Genomic DNA, 25,899 nt, shown 5'->3' with positions numbered 1-25,899 from the left:
TTCTACTTCACAAGTAATATGAGAACCTTATAACAATGTGCTTTCATTACCACCCTCCCTGCTTTGTGCCCTTGTCACATATTTTACTTCTACATATTCCTACAAGGAGTGGTGTGCTGGTAACCACCTAAGAGCCAGCTCTCTGGGGAGGAAAAAGCCCTGATTTGTAGCAGTTGCTATTTTGGGGGTGTAAAAGCTCCCTCCATGAACGTAGCTGGGCAGGATGCTGATGTGGGCGGACGATCCCCTCTTACAGGCAAGTATGACTTCAGCCTTTCCTGGGCTGGGGAGACATGAGTTGCTGTAGGCAGCTCTTGCTGTCAGGTTTCCCCAGTGAGACTCAGACCCAGTGTTCTAAGTCTGTAGGCAAAGCGGGGCACTGATGGAGCATTACTGTTTGTAAGTCAGCAAGAGGGTGGTGGAAGTTCTTGTTTTGCCGGTAGCAACTTGAGCAGCAGAAAGTTGACAGAGGCAGCAAGGCCCCCAAATCCTGGTGGCAGCCCGTGGCAGCTGGTGGCATCAGGTGCACATGAAGGCCCTTGTGAGGTGTCACCAGCCAGAGGCTGCCAAGGGAGGTTGGGTGTCTCCCTGCCTGGCCAGAGTTTGCAGCCCGTCCTAACGGCAGCGTCCACCTCTCTCGGGTGCACTGCTTAGACTCAGAGGAACCGGCTCTCGTTGCCCTGTCTCCCCCCAGCTTATGGGCGTGGAACTTTCTAGGGGCTGGCTGCCTCTCTTCTAAGAATTGGGCAACACTGCCACTGGGCATGGGTCAGCAGTGCCCGGCTCTGCTGACATCCTGAGGGCAGTGGCAGCACAGTAATTGGCTAACCATGAGGCTCCCTAGGCAGGGGGGACTCCGTCTTCCCTCAGCGCCAGCACTGTCTGTTGCCCGGATTGAGCAGTGGCTCGTCTGCCTTCCAGATCAGGTGGGTGCTCTGTCCCCAGGGTGCAGCCCCCAACTTGGATCATGCACCACATCAGTTCAACAGTGTTAGCACAGGCACTATCCTGGGTTATATACATTATGAAATATATACACAATGGATGCGAGCCTGGGAGATAAAGGTGAAATAAGCAGTATTTAAATGTGTTGCTAATCACTGACTTCATAGTATTATCATTAGCTAATATCACAAGGTCCAAATACCCTTGAGGTGATTCAGGATGCGAATCTAAATTTCTAATGGCCCTCCTGATAGTCAGGCTTCGGCGGGGAGCGGGGAGGGCCGCCTCTGCTCCAGGCTGATGGATGCCTGGCATGCATGACGGGGACGGTGCAGTTCTTACACCAGGAGCAGAAGGCAGGGGGCCTCCCTTTTCTTGCTGGTATTGACTTCGCCCTCCAGGATTTTTTTGGCAGGACTTTTTTAAGCTACTTGTCCGATTTGTAAAGGTTAGTTTAAATTCATTCACAATACAGTATTTGAGCACAGTTCTAGGTGCTTGGGCTACATCCAGGATAAAGCTAAGGAATTTAATCCATTACTCCTTTAACCAGACAGACCCGATACATGTGCTGTGAAACAGTGAAGGTAAACGAGGGGGTGCAGAGACCTGCGGGTGTTGACCCCTCCTCGCCTCGCTCCGGAGAGCTCCGGAGATCCCTGGCCCAAGCCGTCTGGCTGGCAGACAAGCAAAACAGTCCATAGAATAGAGAGTGTGAAAGCTTCGTTTGTTTAGCTGCTTCCTTGGCTAAAGTAGTAATAACTGAGACTAGATTTGTGTGTTGATCGCATCCTCCCATGGAGAGGATGGCTTTCTGCAGCCTCAGGGCTGCCTTAGTCGTTGGCCTCCTCGTGGTCTGGCCCCAGTACCCGTTTTGTTGTTGTTCGTAGTATAAACATTTCTTCCAAAACCTATACAGATAAGTGTGTTTTAGGATGACCAGAAGGAGTGCAGCTCTGGGTATGCTAAGAAATGGTGCCCAGAACTGCCCCCGCACACGGCATGATGTGTGTGACTCAGTGGCTTGGTGCCCCAGAAGGAAGGCTGTTGTCCTGCGCGGTCCCTGCTGCTGGGAGCAGGCAGGAGAGGAAGGCCTGAGCCTGGCCGAGGGAAGCCGAGCCACCCACGGGACAAGGAGGCATACGGCCTTCCGTATGCCAGTGGAGCCGGCCGGACGCTTTTGATCTGGGGACGAAGAGAAAAGCGCCGAGGCCACAGTGTCCCTCCGGTGCCCATTGCCGTTGGGTGACAGGCTCTGAGGTGGCATCTATTGAGCATCTGATTCCATAGCAGATGGGGAAACCAGGTGTGATTTATTAGCCTCTCCTCCCTGCTCCCTCTGCTTCCACAGACCTGCACCCCTCTGAACAAGACTGTTACGCTCCCTTCTCACCGGGAGAGCTCTTCTTACCAGATGGAAGGAGGAAGGGAAGGAAATGGAGCCATCAGTTTTCCCTCGGAGACGCTGCTCTGCATCAGCACTCTATCCAGCCTCTCGGAACCGATGACTCTTGTTTTTATGGTGTTACTCAAAGGGTTGCACTGTTTATCAGAAGTGTTCCCTTATTACGTAAACATATGACCTGAATTTAAATCAACTCTCCAGTAGTCAGATTTTATAGACTAAAATATGTAATAACAGCGGCATAGAAACAAGAGGCCTTTATTGCATTTATTACATTTAAATTACTGTGTTTGAAATTTTTAAACCCTCTTTAACGAAACTGCATTGACTTCAACTTTCTCAGAGTGTGTAGTGCTCAGAAAATACTTGGTGAGTCAGTGATAATTAGCTTAGACTTTGATTCTTTAAGGTAATATCAATCCCTTATTATCTTGATGGCTTATTTTCCAGCAGTTGGAATAAGGTGAATGGGAGAAGGGTCTGTGTTCAGAAGGAAAATTCTTTATCCTTGTGGGTATGACCTGTGGGCCCTCAGCTCTCTCCAGGCAGTGCTTCCTTTGATTTTGGTTGTGTACATACATCCCCCAGGCAGGGCTGCAGCCGTTAATCGAGTGACGAGGATGATATTGTGCTCAAGGAATTCTCAAAGAATCATCAAATTTAGAGCTGCACTGACTTGGGAGGTGTAGCAGTTTGATAGGGTTATGAATTCCAAAAATAGATACTGGATTATGTTTGTAATCTGGTCTGTACCTGGGCATGATTAAATTATGATTAGGGCTTTGATTGGGCCCCTTGTTGAGCGGGTACTCACAGGTAAAAGGCATGGCAAAGGACAGAGTTGAGGGTGTTTTTTTTTTAAAGATTTATTTTATTTATTTTTCTCCCCTTACCCCAGTTGGCTGTTCTCTGTATCTATTCGCTGCTGCGTGTTCTTTGTCCGCTTCTGTTGTTGTTAGCAACATGGGACTCTGTGTTTCTTTTTGTTGCGTCATCTTGCTGAATCAGTTCTCCGTGTGTGCGGCACCATTCCTGGGCAGGTTGCCCTTTCTTTTGCACTGGGCAGCTCTCCTTACGGGGTGCACTCCTTGTGCGTGGGGCTCCCCTAGACGGGGGACACCCCTGCGTGGCAGGGCACTCCTTGCACGCATCAGCACTGTGCGTGGGCCAGCTCCACACGGTCAAGGAGGCCCGGGGTTTGAACCGTGGACCTCCCATGTGGTAGACGGACTCCCTATCCACTGGGCCAAGTCCGCTTCCGAGTTGAGGGTTTTTGATGTTGGAGTTTGATGCTGAAGTCAGCACACAGAGGAAAGAGAATCAAGCCCCAGGAAGAGAGGACCTGAGCCAGGAGAAGAACACAGAGGAATAGAGACGGCTCCTTATGCATGGCAGAAACCCCAGGGAGAGAGACAAAGAGCTGTTCACCTGATAGTTTACAGCGGACCTTGTGGAGAGAGGCAAAGCCTAGAGAGCCTCATAGTCTACAGCTGACCTTGTGGAGGAAACAGAGGAGCTGAGCCCAGAGGAACCCAGGAAGCCTGAATGCTCACAGATGTCGGCAGCCATTTTGCTCCAACACATGGAAATAGACTTTGATGAGGGAAGTAATTTATGCTTATGGCCTGGTAACTGTAAGTTCGTACCCCAAAGAAATACCCTTTATAAACACCAACAGGCTCCTGGTACTTTGCATCAGCACCCCTTTGGCTGACTAATACAGGAGGTGAGCAGTCAGATGGTACCAAAGAGCAGGAAGTAAATACCAAAAATCCAGCATATCTTCAGTTAGGGAGCCACAAAATTGACTTATGTTTAAAAAGAAGTCCTCATGCATGAAAGTTTGGGGCCCTTAGCTGTCTAACCCCCATGTTTTCTTAGCTGTGAAGGCAAAGGGTCACTGTGGCGAAATGACTGGCTAAGACCCAGGATTGCAGGATTTGGGGAACAAGAGGACACTTCATGGGGAGGTGGGGAAAGAGGTGTCCAAAGTGTACATGTTATGAGCCTTTTTGCTGCAAGCAACAGGAAACGCCAGCTCAAACTGGCATGGGCCCAAGCCTTCTCATGCGAGGTAAGGTTGGCTGCAGGAGAGGCAGGACCTTTGGCTCGTCCAGGTCCCCTCTCTGCCCTGCTCACAGCTCTGCCCTGCTCCTGGAGTAGCTTCCTGCACAGGCTGGTGACAGGTTGGCTTTAGCAGATCCAGGCCTCATGTTCAGAAACACAGTATCCAGAGACAGAAATGGCATCTCTTCTTGCATCTCTCTAGGGGAGAGAGAATCTGTGCTAGAGGACCCCTTGAAAACACATTGGCCAGAACTGGGTCACATGCCTATGCCTAACTCAAGGATGGTGATGATGGTCTTAGACACCTGGTTTGCGGTGAAATGAACATTGGGAAGTCAGCGTAAGGACTGGTACTCTAAGCCTTGGCCAGACATAGGCCAGCCCAGGGAAGTCTTCCTGGAGCAGTGAGACTGAGCAGGTGCCCCGGGTCTCTGAAAAAAAGGAGAGCAGTCCAGGGTGGGAAGTGAGCCGGGGGTCAGAACCTAGGCCTGGAGTGTGGGGAACAGGATTCAGGCACCCCAGCAGAGGGGTCAGCCGCCAAGCAAACGAGGCTGGCAGCAGAAGTAAGCATCTAGTCAGAGACTCTGAGTCATGACTGTTACCAGCCGAAGGCCACGGAAAGCCTCCCTCCCAAAGCCTCTCCATGGAATCTCCTCTTGAGGCCAGACCTGGTCCCCAGGGTGTAAGTTCTTAAACTTGTGGATATATGGCCAAACATGTTTAGAATGAAACACTGAGGGTTATGAGTTAAGGCCAAATCTTCTTTAAGGTTAGCCCCTACAGGCACTGTCAGAACTAACAAGAGACCACGGGTTAAGGTACTAGAATTTTCACTGCCCTTTGTTCTTCCAGTAGACTTTTATGGGGCAGTTTTTGTATCCCAATAATTTTTTTTAATGTATTCATTAACTGATTTCCAAGTGCTCTTCTCTGCCTCATGGCCCTTCATTTATTCCTCACCATTTGTGAGCACCTACTATTTGCCAGCACTCTTCATGGCAACAGGGACACGTTAGTAATCAACAAAATCCCTTTTCTTAGAGAGCTTATGTTCACTTGGGGGAAGTGGCTGGTAAACTCCTAGACAATCGAATATATGCTGGGACAAGTAGATAAATGCTATGACGAAGTATAAAGCAGAAAAAGGGGATCAAGCACTCATCTCCTGAGGAAACTGCTCGGTGGAGGGCAGCCTGATTGAATTGTCTTAACCACAGTTACGACAGCCAATGCCCTGTGTAGGAGTGCAGCTCAAGGCATTCCATGAGTGTGCTGGTTTGAGTGTTTCATGCGGATCTCAGAAAATTATGTTCTTAAGTTGAACCTACGTGAACATTTGATTAGGTTTGCTCAGTTCAGGGCGGTTTGCTTAGATTGCTCCAGGAGGGTGTGACCAAGGGTGGGTCTTAATCCTTTTACTGGAGTCCTTTATAAATGGAGGAATAAAGTCACAGACACAGAAAGAAGGCCACAGAGACAGAGAAGCCTCCTGACGTTGACAAGCCCAGGAGAGAGAAAAGCCACAGACAAAGTAGCCCAGAGCTGAAGCGATGAGGCCAAGAGGAGAGGAGAGAGACAAGCAGACACCACCAAGTACCTGTTCGCCCACAGCTGAGCTTGGGGAGAACGTGAACCTGGAGGAGAAGGCAGAGACCGGCAGAGCTGCCATTTTTCGTTGTCGTGTGACAAAAGTCCAGGATTGCCAGCAGCTGACCTTCGGGGAGAGAGCTTCGCCTCATGCCTTGATTTGGCCACTTCCCCCCAACCTTAGAATGTAAGTTTTTATTCTAATAAATCCCACTGTAGAAGCCACCTCACTTCTGGTATATTGCTCCCAGCAGCTTTTAGCACACTAAGGAGGGAGGAAATGAAGATGAACGCTTGTGCTGCTGTCACAGGACGCTGTGCACCCACGAATGTGTGTAAACTCAGCTTAGTCACGCTCTTGCGGATCGCCAAGACAACTGAGCCTTTGGGCTCCACTGTTGACTTAGAGTCTGGAAAGAGGAGTTTTCTGCTAAGGAAGAACAGGATTTTTCTGGAAATGGCCTAAGGCTAAAGATTTTGCAAATAAGGCCTGAGAATTACAAGTTGCTTGGCGTGCTGGTCAAAAGTGGCTGGCTACAGCCTCCCTAACATCCTACAAAGCAGGACAACTGCAGACTGCCAGGTAAAAGAGGTGCTGTTGGTATTCCAAGAAGTAGTCCAAAAGCTGGAATGCACTTATGTGACTCAGGAATATAAATTAAAACTAGGAGGGTGGAGATTGTAAATGTCATCTGCTAAGTGTTCCTTTGTAGCAGGTTTTCTCAAAATGATGATAATGAAGTTTAGGGCAATTTGGTCAGTTTGGTTAAATTTACAGAAGTGATTGCTGTTTACAGTTTTGGGTCAGTCATGAGAGGTGGGAAAGTAAAGGGAAGGAAGCTCAGACGATAGGGTCGGAATCTGCACATTCTGATGGGGGTTCCTATTTTCAAAGATGGCAGTTAGGAATAAAACGTAAGTCTGATTGTAAGAATACTAATTCATCTTATTTATTTAAGCATTCCTACTTAGAAAATAGAAACAGCTTAACCGTAGTAGCTAAGATTGACTTTCAGCTACCTATGAATTCAGTAGAAAGGGGACATGATGGAACAGTTTTGACAGTTTTGAAACCTGCACTCTTTGTGGGGAAAGGGTTATTGATATTCTATATTATTGGATAAGGTTGAGGGTTGAGAGAAAAACTCAGTTAACAACACGGAAGTCATCTTGGTTTGCCAGAGCTGTTATGACAAATACCATGTAATGGGCTGGCTTAAACAAGAATTGATTGGAGTCTAGAAGCCCAAAGGCAAGATGGTGGAAAGGCCACGTTTCTCCTGATGAAGGCAGCCATCAGTCCCACCGCCGTCTCTCTCTGGCTTCTACTTCTGGCTCCTGCTGCTTTCTGGCTTCTCTACTCCATCCAAATGTCCTCTCTTCCTGAGGCCTCCAGGTACAGTTAAGACCCACTGTCATTCAGTTTGGCCGCACTATACCTAATAGCATCAACAAGGCATGCCTACCACAGGAACAAGGATGACAGTTGGGAGGAGCGTTTCTTTTGTGGGGGTCGTGTTTCAGTCCCCAACAGAAGTTATTAATTAACATGTTCCATTAACTGGAAAAGTGGATTCTTGCCAAACCTAGAAGCATATGCAGAATTCTAATAGGCAGAAATATGGGGAAGCTGTGCTGAGTAGGGCGACAGCAGAGTAAATGCTGGGGCCAGGGCTAGCGAGAGGGCTGGGCTGGATGCCATTCCCCTGCCTTTGCTCTCTGTTTTGTCCACTTCTCCCCCATCACCTAGACTTCGGCATAGGGGTTCCAGGTGAAAGCACATCTCTGCAAAGCTACACCAAGGCCTGACGTGGCTCCCTTGCTCATGTGCGCCATGATCAAAAGTGATTGCTTCAAAAACACGAAAAGTAGTTGCTTCGTGCAAGGTAGGTTTCTCCTGGTTTCCCATTCATTTGAATTTGGTGATTTTATATATATGCTGACTCGTCATGTTTCTAAAGGGCACTCACAAGTACACTAAGATTATAAATCAGTAGCACTGCTTTAATCTTTTGAACCGAGAATCGACCACCCTGTACATCTACCTACCTCTCATTTCCCTGGTGCACTGAAAAATAGGGCAAAAAAAGGTAATTTTGTCTATCAAAGATCTTTTTTTTTTTTAATCTCTTGTAATTGGCTAATTGTAGATCTTCTCCTCAGCATTTTTAAGTATCTCTGCACTTTTTTTTAGAAAATAGTAGCAATAGTTAAAAACCTAGTACACATTTAAAATGAACTACAAACTGATAAAACATTAAATTCCCAATGGATTAATAAGATCACAGACAAATCACAAAAAAGTAAATATTATTAGTAAACAAATACAAAATAAGAGTTACTTCAAAAAAACTAAAACTTTGATGGTCTATTAATTTTTCTGTTGATTTAGAAAGATTTAAAAGTAAGTTATGCCTTTTCTTTGGGAGCCTAGGAGGTGAACTAGCAAGTCAGTCTCATACATTTTTAGAGACACTATATGTTAGTATAATCCTTTTGCAGACAGAGTGGATTTTATAAGTATAGAATTATGCCCTTTGACCCAGCTGTCTTTCTGCAATTTTGTTAAAAATAAACTAATTGAAATATAGGGGGGGGGAAGAAACTAATTGAAAATATGAGAAAAGCTGTATGCACCAAAATAGTCATTCCAGTGGTATATATAATGTTGAAAAGTAGAACCTACTTATATAGCCAATAAGGAGATGAATGAGTAAATTGTGGCTTATCTCCTGCATCATGCATCCATTAATTATGAAGTTCTTACCAGCATGTAAAAATACTTTTAGTAAGTTCCTTCAAAAACCAGCACACAATAATTAGCATATGTTTGATTACTTAGAAAAACTGTGCATATAGATAGACTAAAGTAATAACAGGCACAAAAATAGTTGTGTTATGTGATTACAGGTGATTTTTCCTTTATTAACTTTTTAAAACATATTGTTCTATTTACATATAAAGTGTAGTTTCAAATGCTTGGGAAAATCAAGTTGTTTCTCAACCTTGGCTCCAGTTACCGTTATGGGCAGCATACAAACATTTCAGGGCTCAGGCTTGGGAGTTCAGCAGAGCTGGACCCCAATCCCACATCACCACCTAAGCTGTGTGACTTGGAAAAGTTCCCTGATCTCTCTCAACCTCAGTTTCTCCCCGTGCCAAATGAGGATCAGCAGTGCTGCCCTCCTAGGGGTGTGTGAGACTCAAACTAAACATCCCCGTGAAGGACCAGCATGCTGCTGGGCACGAGTCAGGGCTCAGCGAGCGTTGAGGTGGGCGTGCAGCTGCGCAGCACTGGCCACACTGTTTCTGGTCTTCCTAGCTGGTGTGGGCTGCTGAGCAGTGCCCTTGAGCAGGAGAAACCTCCTCCAGCATATGCTTGCTTCTCCGGGACACGTGCTCCTGCTCCTGAATGGTGTGGGACTGCCTGCTGGGTATCTCTATTCCCAAAGATATCTCCGATCGCCTACAAACTGAGCCCGTTGTTCGCCTCCCTCAAATTTAGATCTCAATATTTGGCTCTCGATAATGGGTTGTCCGCACAGAAGCGGGGAATCAAGCTGTATTCTTCCTTCTCTCCTACCCTGCACGTCCAGAAGCCTCAGACTAAAGCCCCAGCCCCCTGGTGTCAGGCCTCCCACACATTCTGCAGCCCTCTCAGCAGCTCAGACAGCAGGCCTCAGCTTAGAGGTCAGCAGCTCCGGGACGCCTTCCCTGCACTTCGCCTCCTCGTCTCCCTTTAATGTACTTGGCAGTCACTTGGCATCCAGTCAGAAGGCAGGTTCTGAATCAGCAGATCTTGGGGACTGGGGTGGGGGCTGCTTGTTTCCCTCCACACTTGGTGGGGGAGGGGGAATAAGGCCTGTCCACCACCACCATCAGCCTCTAATTCATCTGTGTACCTTTAGGAAACGTCTCAAACCTTTTAAGAAGAAAAGATTTTAGGTGACTTAGGGAGCCTTTTAGTTATTGGAATGTAATTATAACTTCCTAGTTACTACCGTATTTATGGGGGGGAGTATCCTACATAGGGCAGAATTGAAATTGCTTTCCATGGGACTCTAGTTGATTTTGAAAGTATCTGTCACTCAGCCTGTTGAGTTGATGATTTGCACCATCTTAATTGGTCTGGAGGAATGTAGATTGTCTCCACTACCAAACAAGTTGCTAAAAGTAGCTCAGTGTCATTCAGAGTCTAATAGCCAAAAACGACAAATACAGGCTACCTTTATACCACATGCTTTGTATACTTGGTCCTATTTTGTCCCCACACCCGACAAGGAAGTGGCGCAGTCCTGTTTTACGGCTGAGGAAATCTCAGATAGGCTAACGGACATGCCCCCCAGGTCATTCGCACAGTAACTGGCAGAAAGAGGATGGGAATCCACGTCTCTCTGACTCCACAGGCCTGCCACTCTGCCACCCTCCATTTGTATTCTGGCAACTAGTCGTCTTTTCCAAAGAGCTGGGGAAAAATTACGGAAAAGAGAACTGGAAATTCTACAGATTTCTAAATTCAGAAACCAGATTGTTTTTTCAGCACAATTGCTATAAGACTAGGCACATTTCAGATGGAGGAGTCTGTGATTTTCCTTTGACCTCAAACATAGACCAGGCACCACTGTGGTGTTGGCGTGGCTCTGCAGTGTCACCAGCTTTGTGGAGCCATCCTCGTCCTCTCGCTTGGCCTGAATATCGTCTGCTCGAGGACTCCTGGCTTTTCTTCAGATCCCTGTGGTGGCAGGAGCCACAGAGATGGGAAAACCACGTCCTTCAGCGAGTGTGAGCCGAAGCATCCCAGGGTGGAGACTGAGCCACTGAGATTTAGAGTGTAGGGACCATTCCCTAGAGGCAGCGCAATGCAAGGAAATCAGGCCGGAGAAGTACAAATGAAAGGAAGCTGGAGTCGGTAAAAACTGATGATTCACTGCCACTCAATTCGTTACAGGAAAAAAATCTTAAATGGGAAGGGTGATGCCAAGTGGGCCTTAAACAAATACTGCTAAAGAATGAAAAGGCTAGTTTCCATTTTGCCAGAGATTCCAAATGTGATTAGAGCTAGAAACAAAGGCAGACGTTTTCAACCTTGGCAATCCTGTGGTGGATTTCTCAGAGAAATGCCCCTATTGGGTCAGAGGTTAGCCTGGGGGGGAGAGAGGAGGAAGAGGGAAGTTCAAGTCAGTACGCAGCGACTGAACCCCCTGCCCTTTCCTCCTGGAAGAAGTAGAGGAGGAGGAGGTGGAGGCGGAGGCATGTGTCTTCTGGGGTTTCCCTGAGTTCATGACTTTGTGCCCACCTGGCTGGATGAGAGGCGCTGAAAACCCAGGCCTGGGGACCAGGAAAAGGGCTCCCCGCTATGAGTCTCTGGAGTTGACGTCACTTAGGGGCCACAGAATCAGAAAAGAGAACTATTTCCACTTGCGACCTGATTTTGACCCAAATCAGGCCGGGCATTTTGTTAGTTCATCTGTTAGTTATTTTAGCTGCTGGCTTTTAATCCTAGATCACACTTAGACTATAAAATCAAGCAATTTAGGTACACATAGTCCCCACGATTCAGCCGTTCATCTTCTGCCTGAAATGTAGGCCAGGCATTAGCTAGGAAAGGCACAAGCTAGTGGGGCAAGCCCAAGGCTCCTCCAGGTTCTGGGCCGTCCCTCCTGGGCAGCCCCGGGGCAGCCCCTGACCGCTGTGGCCTGCTTCCTCATCTGTTTATGTGTCTGGTTCTCTTATGGGGCTTCTATGAGGGCAACAAAATGGGGGGAAACGAGTCTGTGCAACCTCTGAAAAGAAGCGAAAGCACTACGGGAGTTAATAATGCTCACACATTGATGGAGTCCATGTTTTGTAACTGGAACCACTCTAGACTCTGGAGGAGACAAGAAATGGAAGTGAGGTCAGAGAACTGGACGGCCTCTCTCCCTTTGGTGGTAGAGTAGTTCCTGTGGAGGTGTTTATAAATCATCTGCCAATGGTAAATGGGATTAGGGGTGCTCTGCTTGCAAGTCTTCTTAATTTAATGTTTCTACTTGAAATTACTGTGTAATATTTTTAAGGATTGCAAAAAGGCAACAAAATGCCTATTGTTTATGGCTCGTTGAACAAATCTCATGGGTTGACTTAGGTACTAGATGCCTTTCCTGCACCCAAAGAATGCGCCATTTGTGTTTTGGCATTTGCTTAAATAATCGTCCAAATAGATGCTGGCAAATGCATTAAGGTAACAGCCCCCCTCCCCCCACCCCGAGATAGAGAGGGAGATGGGCCAGTCTTCCCTTCATATATCCCTGGGAGCTCTGGCAATACCACCAGTGCCACAACTCTGCATTATAAGGAGAATTGAGATAATGACACATAACAAAGTGTATAGCCAGCCACCTCAGACCGGAAATTTTTAACGAGGTGGGAGCATGGTTTTATACATGTATTCTTTTACTTTAGTATCTGGCCCAGAGCCTGAGATAGAACCTCTCCTTGCACAGTGCCACCTGTTAATTAGTGCCTGTAGCATGCTGGCTTCTTCTTTACGATAAATGTGCAAGAAATACTTTGCTGTATTTCCTGCCTGGGTTTTCTTGGTGATTGTTCATAAAGGCCCCTCTTTCCTCTGCTCTGCTCTTCTTCCAGGTGTCCCGGGGAAATGAGCTTAGCTATAGTGTCTGGCTGGGCTGACCCAGAGGAACTAAGTGCTGCCTCCAAGGTGGTGGTGACACGGAAGAGACAGGCCTTGGTCCAGCTGTGCCACCAGCTAGCCGAGAGGCCTTGTGCAGAACACATTTAGAAACGCAGACAGATCGCGGGATGGTTGATGGATGGAGAGATGGAAGAGAGGAGGCGGAAAATTGAATTCATTTCAATGGTTTTTAATGTCTCTGATTTTTTGGTTCTGTTGGATTATTAACCCAGTCTCTTCTCTCTTCTGTCAGGTGAAGGGTTTTACTGTTGTAGAAGGGCTAAATGTTTAGTTACTCATTTTTAAAGAACTACTTTCTCCTTTTTGAAGATACTGATGGCAAGATACTGAGGGAGGAGCAGTGGCAGATACGAAAGGCATATCTGCCTCTGCTTCTTTGGCACTGGCTTCGATGGTGGCTGTCCCTTCTAATGGCAAAGGAAGGGACTCTCTGGCTGCAGGAGCCGGGAGCATAAAGACCTGTCCAGAGTATTTTTCGGTACATCGAACACTGAATGTCTTGCTATGCGGCTTCTGAGATAGACGCTTGGCTCTGTAGGCGCCCTTCTAACTGCAGTCCCTAAAGGATGGTGGCGAATAGTAATTTCAAGAAAGAATTGGCATGTGTGGCCCTCGTTGGGGGCGGGGCGTGAGAAGGGTCTGCTGTCGGTGGCTGGGCGTTCTTCCCAAGATGTCATTTCGCCCTCCTCCCACGTGGTTTTCATTTGGGGCCTGGCATGTTCCATTGCATTTGGGACCAGGTGGGAACTGGCACCAGCAGCTAACCTGTGTGCAGTGGAGAACAAGTTCAGGTAGAGGCTTGGGGGTGGAGGAAAAAAAGATTATTTCTTTTTCCTCCCCACAAGGAGAGTGTGCTTTGTACAATAGATGTAGCCCTGAAAAGTTCACTGGAATCAGAATTACTTCTAATGAGATTTTATTTTCTTCTGACATAATTTTAGGACTTATTCCACTTCTTCTTTCTCACTGATTCTCCACTGATTGCACTCAACTTCTACTTTTCCCCCTCAAATCCTCTCAGCCTCTGAAAATTCTAAGTGATCAGCAAGCAGGCCTGGAGCACAAGTGGAGGGCAGCCACGTTTCCTAAAACGGGCCACAGCTATCCAAACGGGGCCTGAGGTGGCAGCGGAGGCGAGCAGTGTAGAAATCAATGAAAGCGACCCCGTGCTTCCGCATGCGTCCTTGGCTGGAAGAGTTAGAAACAGTGGGCATCCTGCTACACCTGGGCGAGCGGCAGCGTCAAGAGGCCTCCCGTCAGGACCAATTTGGGATCATCCAATTAATTGTTGCATATGACAAGCTGACATGTAAAGAAAGTGATAAATGCCTCAGCGCCGTGCCCTGCTAAGATGCCATGGTGAGTTTCCGTGGCCGGGGGTGCGGATGATGGACGAGACGTGACAGCTCGCTCTTCCCATGGCAGCCTGCCCTGTTTCCCTCGTGGTGGTGAAAAGCTGCTCCCCATTTTCCTCGAGACCTTAATTAACCCCTAAGTTCCCGATAATTGTGCTCCTTCTCACACAGTTTCTCTCTGACTTGTCCCCAGAGCATCTCTTGTGAGTTGATTCAGGGGCAGAGGGGTGCTTTTTACCTAGAAGTGCCCACACAGCTTTGTTAGAAGGATTTTTACTGGTCCCCAGGAAGCCTGCCCAGAAGATGACCCACAAGACGTGAGCAGTCGCCTGAGTTTCTTGAGATTGTGAGACGGTGCTCTGGGACCCTCCAAAGGGGGTAGGCTTCTGCCGGGTGGCCTGAGCGTGGACCGGCTCCGTGGGCTGGGAGGGTCCTCCCCCCTCCCTGGTTAGAGCCTTGGGCCGCCATCCCTGTTCCTCAGGGATTCTCTGTGGTGTGAGGAGCAGCAGTGTCCTAAGGAGCAGCCCCAGAGACCTCGGGCCGCAGAGCCTCCACCCCACGCCCTCTGAAGCATGGCTGCCACTCCCGCAGCTCGCTGGGAGACGCACAGCCTCGGGACGCTTAGGCAGGCCTGGCCTGGGCACCTTGGTTCTGTGTATCCTTTTCCTCCTCCTGCAGATCCTTTGAAAATTTTTCTGATTTCTTTTTGTTGACTCATACTATGAGATTTCAATGCAGTTCCCAAAATCTTGTAATCACAAAATCTCGTGATAGGTCTAGTCACTGCCACCATTTTGGAGTAGTAGTGAATGTCAACAATATTTTGAGATAACTGGTGCATCTAAAAATGTCTAGGGTCTCTGTTGGTGGCACGGTCACGGGTACTGCTGATGCCACTGTGGTTTGTTGACTGGACTCATAATGAGAGGAAGTGAAAATACAGGGGCATTTTGTTTATTTGTTTTCCCCCAGCCTAGCCTGGGTGCCCTGTTCTGTTTTCTGGACCTCTTGGGGATCATGAACCCAGGTGAAGAGCCCTCGTCCTGTACCTCTCTGAGTCACATTTCATCGGAACATACATGTCCAAACCTGTGAGGTTTAGCTCTGATTTTCCACCACCCAGGACAATTTTGGTAAGATTCAGATGGCAATGTGACTCTCAGGTGCTAAATCCCGTATCATGTGGAAAGAACCCCCACCAGTATAGTTTAAGTGATTCTGTTGCAAGTCTGTGTGGCTGCTGCTCCGAAGTACCCTTTTCATTTAATAAATGGAAATAAGAAATGCACGGGCAGCCGGATGGGGTTTTCCCATGTACGATGGGTACTTCCTGGGTTCAGCCCTCAGACCTCTCTGTTCTTTTTTCTGCCCACCTCCCGTTAGAGAGCGAGCATGTTTTCCCGCCAAAGTCATCACCAAGCGAGGGCTGCCTCCTGAGCCTTGCCCCCGCTCCCCTGTCTCCGGAACACACCAGGCCTGCCTCCGGGCTGGGGGGCAGTTCCTCGGTGGTGCTGGCTAGTTTATGGAGCCACCTGGAGTGCCCAGCCTGGTCCAGAACTCCCCACTGCCACGTGGGTCTCTCGAGCCCCTACCCAGTGGAGCCTATCATCCGAGACCTGACCATTCTCTCTCCTTCCAGCCTTCCCTGCACCTCCAACTTCCCACTTCCTTCTGTGAATGCAAGACCCAGCAGGCCAGGCATGCTCAGTAACGGGAAGGCACGAGAGCCTCCTTCCTGGACACCTGTACATCTCACACCTAGGTTTGCCTCCTCAGCAAGGATGGGAGCTCCCTAGGACATCAGCCAGGCATTTTTCCATTCCAGGCCCAGTGTAGTGCTCCGAAGACCAAAGGACAGAATGCCGGAAGCTTCCCCCATCTTCACCTACTGACTCCTAACTCCAGCCTCAGCTTCCTTCCCAGGGGAGAGAAGGTGCCCCTTTCCTGGGCTTGCAGGGAACTCTGCTTATGCCCCCTGAAAGCCACAACGTTGTGTTGTTAATTTACAGCCGCCCTCCGTAGATGCTCACTGCATGTGGAGGCCTGGATGAGGCGCAAATTAAAGCACTGGGGTGGGGCGGCTCCCCATGCAGGCAGGTTCCCCTCGGAGGGGACCAGCGGGCAGAGGTGGGCGGGGGTGGCCGTTGCCTGGCCTGGGCCTCCTCCCCAGGCCTCCTTGTCTCTTCCCTCCCCTCAGGCCAGGGGCAGGGCAGGCCCCCCAGCTGCTGGAGAACCGTACCACCAGCACCGCCCAGCACCACCTATCGCTACCCATCACTAGAAGCCAAGGCTAGGTCCTCAGCTGAGGTGGCCCTGCAGCTGCCCTGCTTCACTAGCTGGGAGTGGGGGCATGCACTCGCTGACACAGACCCTGGCCCCAGGCTCCAGGCCTCCCAAGCTGCACCCCCTGGGCACTCAGGGGTCAAGCTGTGGGGCCAGGAGGCACTTGGTGCTGGCAGGAGCCCCTCTGTGCCGGCTGCTCTGTGGCTGTGGCAGGTAGCATTTCATTTTCCCACTGTGAAGATGGGGCAGTAGGATCTTTCTCTTGGGATTTTCGGGGGTTTGACATGATAGAGGCTGGTTCCACAGGGTGCCTGGCAGAGAGCAGGCACTCGGGACAGGCCCACTGGCTCTGCCCTCCCAAGAGCCAGGACTGGGCCTTGCAGGAGGAGTATGGGGACGGGAGGGACGCGCTTTTCACCTCATTTTTAAAATGCGGAGTTGAAAGCATTTCCTGCTTGTTCCAAATGGCTCAGTGAGAGGAGAGGATTTTTTCCCTAACTCATTTCTGAAGCTGGAAGTAACTGACCTCCATGAGCCTGGTGACCTGAGCGCTGGGGCTTCTCAGCCTGGAGACCCCCCAGAGGGACGTGGCTACCTGGATTTGTTCTGTTCAGCACAATCACCGTTCCAGTTTGAGAGCATCACCTGGACATGTCACCCGGGTCAGTTCATTTCACATTAGTCCCACTTTTAACTGCATTTTCCAAAGCCGGCTTCCAAGTTTGCTGGTCTTGCAAAGTACTGGAGGGTAAAACGAGTCCCGCCGCCAGGTGAGTTGGGTAAGCACCCTGCTCCCATCTCCTTAGGAACTCACAGGCTCCCAAAGAAAAGGGCCAGAGAGGCCCTGCCTTGGAGACGCCAGGCAGGAGTTTAACCCGCCCTTTACGCAGTTTGCTGGGCAGCAAGGTGGGATGTGAACAGTCTTTTATAAACTGCCCCGGAGAGGTGGTTTAGCTGCACCTGACTTACCTGACTCCTTCTATATACCACCTACTAACTAGACAGCTGCGGGGTCCATGGAATTGGATTTTTATCTATAATCTTCTATCCCAAGGAAGTTGCCTGGGTTTTTATAAGAGTGTATGTGTGTGTGTATTCTGAATAGCAAACTTAAAAACATTTCTAAACTATTAAGCAGTGGAACCTCACCAGTTTGTATTAATTAGAGTGAATGGTAGTCTGATACCTTTTTTCAATCCAAATTATAAAATATTTATAAAGAAATGTGGTAGTGTTACTTTCACAAAACTCCAACTTGTCTAATGGATTCTCGCTAGTAAATTTTCTCACAGAGGAGTCATGATTTAATGCGTAATAATTATTTGTAATAAACACAAAATATTTGTGTATACATTTTCATTATAAGATATCTTGGGTTTCTTCCAAAAGTGTATTTTTCTTAAGGGGTTTTAATATTCTTGCCATCATCTTGTTTATGTTGCTTATTTGCCGAAGCTTTCTCTCAATGAACAGAAACTTCAAATGAGTGGAAGCCAACTAATAAGGTTTTAATTTATTGGAAAATTCATTCGCTTGATAACAAACACAAACTATTCTTGCCGGCTCTTGTGAATCTGTTTAGAAGCCAGGGAACATTTTCTACTGGTCAGAGCCTTATCTGTCTGTCTCCAAACCCCATTCTTCTAACTGACCTCTAGTGTAGGAGTTTACCTACTTAGCAATAAGACTCTTCCTGTATTGTTAGGATTAGAGAAAGAGGAAAAAGAAAGCTCAAAAAGTTTTATCGTTTGCTGTGTTTCCTAAAAATAAATTGTATTTTTCAAAGGGTACAATGTGGTCCATTCATGGGTCATTAGGTCAGCTGAGTCAATGTAATTTTTAAAATGGGAGAGTATCACGCAGAAAATATTACCTTATATCCCAAGCTGTAAGGGTTAAAATTGTTTGTTTTAATAGTGTGTGTGTATGTGAGTGTGTGCTGGGTCACAAGGTAAAATGAGCCAAGTTTTTATCATACTTCATGATAAAAAAATTGTGACCATTTCATAGAAAATATTTTAAGCAATTCCAGGATCGAGAAGAATTAATCATTTACAATGAAACTTTTCCTCCCTAAGGTTATAATTTGGTCTTATATACTGCCCCCCCGCCCCAGTATTATTGGGTTCTGACAGCTCTCCACTCACCAGTGTAGGAATCAACTCTTAGGACTTCATCGTGGAGGGAGTGGCAGCACAGGATGAGGCCCCAGATGGCTGTGCTCTGGAGACTGGAGGCTAAATGAGGACACTCAGTGGTGGCCCCACACGTTCAGCCATGCCTGCAGTCCATGTTGTTGGGCATTTTTCATGTGAGACTTTAAATTATTCAGGTATAAACCAACGTGCTGCTGTTGTAACAGTGAGTTTCAGGAGAGGGGGAGAGAGTAATGATGTCCAGAGGAAAGACAGACGGTGTCCTGGATCTAAGTGCCCCCTCCCCAGGCCCACCCCATGGTCTTTGGCACCTTGGTGGTGACAGGTCTTGGTTGCTCAGCCAGACTCTCACTAGCCCTGGGAATGAGTTTAACTTCCTGTAGCACCTTGTCCTCCCACTCCCAGCTCCCCCCTAAATGTGAACTGCAATTTCCTTGTTCCTTTAGAGTTGGCCCACAGATGCCTCATGCACAGCTGGCCAATCCCCTCTGGCTTCTGTAGGGATTCAGGCCTTAGCCTTTCCTCACCGCCCACCCCACCCCCCACCCTTTCGCCTCACAGTTGCAGGAATCAAGAGGTCAAGGAAAAACAAAAGAGCCCTTGATACTGATGGCTTCGATTATGAGCCTGTGTGCCTGAAATATGAACTAGGCCTAGAGCTGCAGGGTGCCTAAAAATTACCTCCTGAGTGCCTCCATGTTGCTCAAATGTGGCTACTCTCTAAGCCAAACTCAGCATGTAAATGCATTACCTTCCCCCCAGTGTGGGATATGACTCCCAGGGATGAGCCTCCCTGGTGCCAAGGGATTACTACCAAGCACCAGCTGAAGATGTAACTAGAAAAAGACCTGGAATAAAAGGGTCAACTCAGACCAGCAGAATATCTCAGCCTACATATAATATCAGGTGTTAAAAACTGCTTTTTGACCTTCGATAAAAAGGGGAAATGGACAAATGAGTTTATATTAGGCTATTAGTCTCCAAAAAAAGAGTCGGGCAATCATCAGAGGGGTAATACTTATGCATGCCTCAGCAGAGTACCAGAGACAGCCAAAGTAGATAGAAACCCAGGTACTGGTTCTCCTGAGGGCTACGGAGACCCACAGGTTCTATGGTCATGGCAGATAGCTCTGGAGTTCAGGGCCATGTCAGTTGGCTCTACTTTGGAGTTTGTGTTCCTGAGTGTGATGGAGTTGGACTCAGATATGACCTTTCTACACATGCCTCTTCTGTTACTTTTACCGGACCTGTGGTTGGCGTTGGGGTTGGTGTATACTCAGGAGACCTGAATCTCTGGACTGTCCATGTGACAGCCAGGCCCTGAGCCTCAGCAGACTTGCAACTCCTACCCTCTGGTTTATTGGACTTTCCCTGGCCAGCTAACAGGGAGGTGAAGAAGATAAACCACCATACCAGGGAACCAAGAGTGCCTACAACTGCAAGCAGGAGAATTGCATCCATTAGTCATGTGGAATCTAAGCCCCCTCTTGATGTAGAGGGGGACTGGACTTAACCATCCCAGGGTCCACAGGATGGAGGAATAGAGTATGGATTAGAGTGGACTTACTGGTGTTCTACTGGGGAACTATTGTGATTAGTAAGGGAAGAAATTGTAATATTGATGTGGAGAAAGTGGCCACGGTAGCTGCTGATGGTAGGGAAAGGGAAGAAGAGATATGGTGTGGGCACATTTTCAGGATTTGGAGTTGTCCTGGGTGGTGCTGCAGGGACAGAAGCTGGACATTGTGTGTCCTGCCATGGCCCACTAGGTGGAATGGGGGAGAGTGTAGACTACATTGTAGACCACTGTCCATGTGGTGCAGCAGTGCTCCAAAATGTATTCACAAGGTGTAGTGAATGTGCCACGATGATGGAAGAGGTTGTTGATGTGGGAGGAGTGGGGTGGAGGGGGTGGAGGGTATATGGGGACCTCATATTTTTTTAATGTAACATTTAAAAGAAAATGAAGAAGAAAAAAAGGAAAGAGAAACCGTTTGGCAAAGGTTAGGAGGCTACAGGTGGGGAGGTTGGGGGAGGTTGGCATTGTTCCCTACGGGCAGGAAGTACTTTCTGGGCCTCGGGATGTCCTGGAGTGCACAGCCTCTCGGCCTCAGGGTCAGAGCCTTCCCTGTCCCCCAGCCCTGCCTTCTGACCTAACCCAGGTACTCACCCCTGTGTCTTTGTGATAACTTCATTAGGTGTAGCTCATTAGATTAAATTTGTGTAAGATTTCATGACCCTAACTACTGTTTGTAAAGTTAGTAAAAGTGTGTCCTTGATAAAATCCCATCTTCATTTTTGTCTCATAAACTATTACAAGAAACTCCTCCTGGTAAAATGTTCCCCCCCGTGCTTGGTCATCGGTATGTAAAGTGAGTTAGTCTTAGTGAGCCTGTCTGTCTCCATCTGGTTTTCTTAGGAACTGAGAAACATTTGGGTAAATGCACACAATTGTCCCACAGCCACAAAAAGCCTTCAGTATATCTAGTGGTTTGGGTTTTGAAAAGCGCAGGCCAAGGTTAAGAGCTCAGGCTTTGGCGCAGACATCTGAGTGTGGGCGCTGGCCCCTCATCCTCGCTGTGTAGCCTCGGCCAAGTTGCTTAACCTCTGCGCATCATTGCCTTCGTCTGCACACTGAATACTAATTTATTAGGGATGGGCTGTTGACGTGAGTCATGCCTCTACGTGCTTAGAATTGTTCCTGGCAGAGTGAGAAATATTAACTATTAATGGTTGTGTGTCCATTATGACTCTTCGGCTCCATCATTTTTTCAGTCAGAAATTAAGAACAAAACATAATCCTTTTCATGGATAGTTCTGGTGGTGCTATAACACAAACTACAAGCATGTTTGGGAGCATGGCTTTGCCCGTGTTTTCGGGGCGTAGTGTTGAGCGCCCTGTGAAAGCCGGCAGGGCCCTCCCTGCAGGAGGCAGGTGGCCGGCTGTGCCCTGGCTTTGCCCTGGCTCGTGGCTGAGCTCCCAGACTTGCACTCTTTGACACAAGCACCGGCCTGAGCTACGCTCTCCCCACTCCAGAGTCTGAGTCTCCTTTTTTGTGCCATCTAATAATCAGTGTTGGAGGAATACTTTGTTTCTAGGAGTCCTGCCAGGATTCGTGGACATTACTCCCCCAAAAGCATCTCACTTTCTTGTGATTCGTGGAACTAGTCACGCTCCACCACGCACCCTTGGTCTGGCTCCCCCAGCAGACCAAGGGTTTAATAACGTCTTGAATTTCCCACCAAGCAGGTATAACAAATAATTCATCAGAGCTCATGGCGAGGGGCTTCCCCTTATTTTCACATCCGCTCCTCTTCCCATGGTAAGCCAGGCCGAGTTGGAAAGGAAAATCAGAGTTGGGCAAAGAGACTATGAGACTGAAGTTGCATTCCCTTTTCTTCATTAAAAATGCCCGTTGTCCCTGGGGTTGGCTCAGTAAGCGCATGCGGAGGAGGGCACCACAGTCAGACCAGCCCTGGGGCTGCCTCTGCTGCAGCCAAAAGGCTGGGAAGCAACCGTCCGGCCTCGCTTGCAGACGGCTTAGAGGCAGTCCAAGCTAGAGCTGTGCACGCTTCAGCCCCAAGGCCGAGCCGCTGTGCCCTGGCAAGCGCTGGCGGTGAAAGAGGAGGATGGAAAGTGGTTCCTTAGACACAGGGCTCACTATAAGCGTGTGTTTTCTCCTGCAGCCTTTGAGGTAAAAATCGTTCCAAAATGGATAAGCCACTCCCGACTCGACAGGAATTTGGAGCCCAGTTGAATATTTGCCTTCAATTATGTGTCTTGCGATCCTTGGCAGCGTTTACCAGAGTGTGCTGTTACTGATGGGTTCTGTCATGTTTTAGGGTCCATGGGAACCCCAAAAGGGCTCCATGTTCAAATGCATTTAGGAAACACAAGTCTCCTGAACATACTGTTAATCCCCGAGAGGAGGATACAGAGGCAGGTTGTGCTTCCAAAACTCTAGTTGGCTGCAGGTTACTCAGAATGCATTGCAGGACTGGAGTTGGGCAGAACATACTTGGGCCCACAGTCCTGAGGGTTATGGGTCAAAAGGCTTTGAGATCAGCAGAAGGCCAGGCCATATAAGACGGGATTAAAGTACACAGCTCTATCAATCCAGAAAAGGCCAAAGTGGGGCTGAGAATTTGGGAGAAATTCCCTGTTTACATTTGCTTCATTCTTCCCTGCCAAGGGTTTTGCTTAAATGACTGATCCAAACTTCACCCCTGTGGGTAAATATACAGAGCCCACTGTAGCTTCTCCATGTCGTCCTAGAGTACGGCCTTTAGTCCTTTTTAAACCACCTTCCCCCAACAGGCTTATTGTCATCCTGACTACTCAAAATCCATTTCTCTGTCCTTGTGGTAGAGGGGGCTACTGCCCAAAGAAGATGTGACACAGTGATGACAAAATAGCCAAGCATCTATGGGGCAAGCAAATATATAGCCCGGAGGACTCGGAAAACTCCAGATGTTTTCAAATTCTCACACTAAAACTCATGCAGTGGCAAAAATTGAACTTGTATAGGCTGTTTATAGCCCTTATTTATCCTCCTTAGTGTAATTTTCATACATTTTGCTGCAGAAAAAATGAGTGGGTTTGACTGCGGGGTGCTGCCCCAGGCCCTTCTGGGGGTATTGGTGACATAGGATTTCTGTAACATTGCCCTCATCAGATTTGAAGAACTCTGTGTTCTGAAGCCTGTTGGGCTCAAAACACCCAGGGTTGGTATCAGGTACTGTCGTGGGAACTCCAGGTTCCAAAGGGACACGTCAAGACGACTGTCACTCAGGCCAGCCCACGGGTTTGAGGAGCACGACGTTCTGTCCCTGGGCTCAGGTGCGTGGTTTCTGTGCCCTCGTTTATGCTCGTCAGGACGTGGCCTCTGATGAGAAGCCTTTGGGGCTGCAGGGCTCTCTCCCACCTCTCCCTGCTGTCTTAAAGCCACAGAGACGAGCCAGGCCGGGAAGAGGAGGCAGCGCATCTGCAGCAGGGTCCTGCTGTCACCTCCACCAGGGTTCCTGGGGAGGCCAGCCAGGGAGAGGGCACCCCCGTACCCCGACATGCTGCAAGGAGGTCATTGGTGTGCTCCCCAGGAGGCTAGCTGCTGCTGAAGGCAGCAGTGTTTTATGAGCCTTAAAAAAAATCTCATCATATTATAGCAACTTCTTAATAGTTGAATAATTTACTCATCCTTTATGGGTTCTCTGGTACACTCTCTTAATTGTTAGGGAAAAGAGTCCTTTTAGAAGTAACTTCACTGGTTTACTCCCTCAGTGATGGTTCCAGAATTCTAAAATAGAAACCCATGCGGCTGGCCCTAAGTTCAAAGTCCCTGGTGTGTCTGTCCAGCAGTCTGCTCCTACCACCCCAGGCCGATCCCCAACTCTGGAAGCAGCCAGCCAGGATTCGGGGCACTAGCATTTAGTGTCCAGTACTTGGATTACATGCTTAGGAGACAGCTGGGAAACCCAGACCTCATTGTTTCTAGGGGGAAATCCTGGAGGCACACAGCTTGCCTCCCTGCCCTTGGCACACCCTCCTCCATGAGGTGTGACCTGTCACTGCGGATTGCGTCGTTCCGCTGCCTTGGTCACGTTCTTAGGTGCTTGGTGATAAATGGAAATAAACGGAAAGACGCTACGTTCCCTAATGCTTGTGTGCTGCCGACTGCACTTAGGAATCAGGGAGGCTGAAGGTAGGAAGCGGAAGTTGCACGCTGAAGACCTGCGTTCTTCATGTATCTTAGGGTGGACCTGAAGAAGCAGCGCGTGCTAGGTGGTCCACACTGGGGTGAGAAGGTATCCACACGTCTTTACTTTCTCCAGAGCTCCGGAGGAAATGCCTTCACATGTGGTCCCCTTGGGATGAGTCTGTCTGTGTCCTGAGTGAAGGCACACGTGAAAAGCACATTTCTTTACGAGGCACCTGAACCGAGACCTCCATCTGGTCACCTGCAGTTTCTGAACCATTCCAGATTTTTAGGGAAATAAGGCCAAAGCCCTGAAAGGAAAGCCATCCCTTTCTGGGGCTGGCAGTTGCCATCTGGAAGGTAGATTTTTTTTTCCTGTAAAGTTCATTTGCTCAGATTCTAGAGAGTGGTTTTTGACAAGGCACTCACCTGCCCTCTCTTCCCGTCTGCCCCAGCTACCTGTCCTTATCATTTAAGATTCAATTCGGGAAAAGCAGATGTGGCTCAAGTGGTAGGGCTTCCTCCTACCATATGGGAGCACCCAGGTTCGATTCCTGGGGCTTCCTGATAAAAAAAAGAAAAAGAGAAAGTGTGCCTGCATGGCGAGCCATTGCCCATGCCATGAGCCAAGTGCCCGCATGATGAGCCAGTGCCCACAAGTGAGTCACACAGCCAGATGATGACGCAACAAACGAGAGACAAAGGAGAGAGTCAAGGTGAAGCACAGAAAAAAAATTTTAAAAAAGGTGAATCACAGCAGAAACCAGGAATTGAGGTGGCGCAGGTGACAGGGAACCTCTCTCCAAAGCAGAGGTCCCCAGGACTGAATGCTAGAGGAAAAAAAGATGAGAGGAGAACACACAAAAAACAACAAACAGAAATAATAGATACAGATGCTCACACAGCGAATGGACACAGTACAAACAGCAGGGTGGGGGAGGAGGAACAAAAAAGATTCAACTCGGGGTTCTATCACATTCTCAAGTAGACCTGAGATCATCTGAAAAAGTCCCTCTTAGCCTCAGCTTCCTCTCAGTATTGAGAATAACTGTTTACTAATCTTCAAGCTCAGTCTGGCAAAAGCTGGCAGAAGAGCCCGTGTACTTGGAGCTCCAGGTTTTTGTCCCATTGCCAGTGGATCTGGCAGAAATAAATCCCCATCTCTAATCACTCTTGTGCAAGCCTTTGAGGCTCACCATGCAGGAGTTCTGTGTGTTCCTAAGAAGTGAGCAACAAGCCAGCCCTGTTAATCACTGCCCCGCCATGGCTGCCACTTCCAACTTGTGCTGTGCTGCCGGCCACTGGGCAGTGAGGCCACTGTCTACATGCTCCGGGCTACATGCTGGGGACACAGCAGATCCAGCCATGGAGCCTTGGCCTTTCAGGGGAACCAGGCCTGCCAAAGCCTCCACTGCTTCGCAACAAGCGGGAAGTTCTGGTGGGAACTAGTGAGTGAGTTCTGCCTGGAGGGTCGGGGAAGCAGTGGAAAGAGAATGCATCGCCGCCTTTGGAGCTGGGGTTCACGAGCTGGTCAGGCCAGGGAGAGGGAATCTAGAGCTCTGTGTCTCAGCCTGGGGTGCCCATATAACTTAACTCCGACTGGTGTGCTTCTGAGGGCAAAAAGAGGCCCTGTTGGTAACTGTCCCCGGATAGCCGACCTGCATCAGGACCAGTGTGACTGCCAGGGCCATCCTGGGGTACCACCAGGTCTAAT

The 25,899-nt window shown here is 48.6% G+C and overlaps 1 protein-coding gene and 1 long non-coding RNA gene across 3 annotated transcripts in view; both read left to right on the top strand.

The window, feature by feature from the left end:
• The window catches only part of DAP (death associated protein), a 61,037-nt gene that overhangs the window by 18,719 nt on the left and 16,419 nt on the right, over window positions 1-25,899 (top strand). The gene's annotated exons all lie outside the window — the stretch shown is intronic.
• LOC111759417 (uncharacterized) lies at window positions 1,181-25,098 on the top strand. 2 transcript variants are annotated; one of them, XR_009187942.2, is made up of 4 exons: window positions 1,181-7,400; window positions 7,755-7,890; window positions 13,720-14,708; window positions 16,848-17,693. It is a non-coding gene; the product is annotated as an uncharacterized lncRNA (long non-coding RNA). The 2 variants fall into 2 exon arrangements; XR_009187940.2 differs by having other exon boundaries at window positions 13,720-25,098.

The sequence above is a fragment of the Dasypus novemcinctus genome, chromosome 2 (genome assembly GCF_030445035.2).
Source record: "Dasypus novemcinctus isolate mDasNov1 chromosome 2, mDasNov1.1.hap2, whole genome shotgun sequence".
In the NCBI taxonomy this organism is placed as follows: Eukaryota; Metazoa; Chordata; class Mammalia; order Cingulata; family Dasypodidae; genus Dasypus; species Dasypus novemcinctus.
Note: the sequence above shows the minus strand (reverse complement) of the source record. Positions and strands in the feature narration are given on the sequence as shown.